Source organism: Babylonia areolata, chromosome 18, assembly GCF_041734735.1.
Source record: "Babylonia areolata isolate BAREFJ2019XMU chromosome 18, ASM4173473v1, whole genome shotgun sequence".
Taxonomy (NCBI): Eukaryota; Metazoa; Mollusca; class Gastropoda; order Neogastropoda; family Buccinidae; genus Babylonia; species Babylonia areolata.
Window position 1 is genome coordinate 1263828 of NC_134893.1, and position 1889 is coordinate 1265716.

Below are 1889 nucleotides of genomic sequence, written 5' to 3' on the forward strand. Positions count from 1 at the left end.
CTGGACCTCAACAGCAGTGTGCAGACAAAGGAAGCCGCCTCAATTCCTGTGAACCTCAACAGCAGTGTGCAGACAAAGGAACAGATCATTCTCCTTCTGCAGTCTCTAAAAGGAACTGCAAGAGGTCCCTGTTTCTGTGAACACAAGTCAGCTTCGATGACAGATGCTCTGAATTAGACACCTGCAGGCCGGAGAAAGAGGACTGCCCAAGATGAACCTGCCGAAAACTGTTAATAGAGACCTCAGTCATGTCATTAGACGACGGGGTGACACCAGCAAACAGTGGAGAGAGACTTCAGACATGTCGACAGACGATGGGGTGACACCAGCAAACAGTGGAGAGAGACCTCAGACATGTTGACAGACGATGGGGTGACACCAGCAAACAGTGGAGAGAGACTTCAGACATGTCGACAGACGATGGGGTGACACCAGCAAACAGTGGAGACAGACCTCAGATATGTCGACAGACGATGGGGTGACACCAGCAAACAGTGGAGAGAAACCTCAGACATGTCGACAGACGATGGGGTGACACCAGCAAACAGTGGAGAGAGACCTCAGACATGTCGACAGACGATGGGGTGACACCAGCAAACAGTGGAGACAGACCTCAGACATGTCGACAGACGATGGGGTGACACCAGCAAACAGTGGAGACAGACCTCAGACATGTCGACAGACGATGGGGTGACACCAGCAAACAGTGGAGACAGACCTCAGACATGTCGACAGACGATGGGGTGACACCAGCAAACAGTGGAGAGAGACCTCAGACATGTCGACAGACGATGGGGTGACACCAGCAAACAGTGGAGAGAGACCTCAGACATGTCGACAGACGATGGGGTGACACCAGCAAACAGTGGAGAGAAACCTCAGACATGTCGACAGACGATGGGGTGACACCAGCAAACAGTGGAGAGAGACCTCAGACATGTCGACAGACGATGGGGTGACAGTGGAGACAGACCTCAGACATGTCACCAAACTGTGGTTAAGACCAATGGACTTTGGAGCGCCCTGACAACCTCATGTGTCTAACAACGCAGGAACAGTTATATTCTAAGTTACCTGTATGCACACTAATAGCGCAAGACGTATTCTATTTCACCCCAGTTCCCTGCAAAGTATTGACTGTCCCTACTGACAGCCCAAGTGAGGAGCGTTTAGGTCAGCCCTCCTGTCACACAGTGATGACCTGATAGAATGGTTTAGGTCAGCCCTCGTCACACAGTGATGACCCGATAGAATGGTTTAGGTCAGCCCTCGTCACACAGTGATGACCCGATAGAATGGTTTAGTCAGGGTGAGTGACGGCCACCGTCAAATTTGATAGTCAGTCCCTCAGATGTGATATGTCGATTGAATAGAGTATGGTGTGTGTGTGTGTGTGTGTGTGTGTGTGTGTGTGTGTGTGTGTGTGTGTGTGTGTGTGTGTGTGTGTGTGTGTGTGTGTGAGAGTGTCTGTGTGTGTGTGTGTGTGTGTGTGTGTGTGTGTGTGTGTGTGTGTGTGTGTGTGTATGTATGTGTGTGTGTGTGTGTGTGTGTGTGTGTGTGTGTGTGTGTGTGTGTGTGAGTGTCTGTGTGTGTGTGTGTGTGTGTGTGTGTGTGTGTGTGTGTGTGTGTGTGTGTGTGAGGGCGCACACGCGGATGGGTATGAGTGCATGAGCTAGCTCGTTTGTTTATATTTGTCAGTGTGTACCGCCAGAGGTCCGGATCCCGTTTTGAACAGTGTGAATGAAGGGAAAAGCACGAAGATTCATGGAACACTGTCACTCACAAGTCACAGCAGTCCGCACGCCGACCTTGCGGTCACAAGGGGAACCCTTTGATGTGATCAGGTTTGTCAGGTGGTGACAGGTGCCGTACAGGTGAGGGGTGTCCAA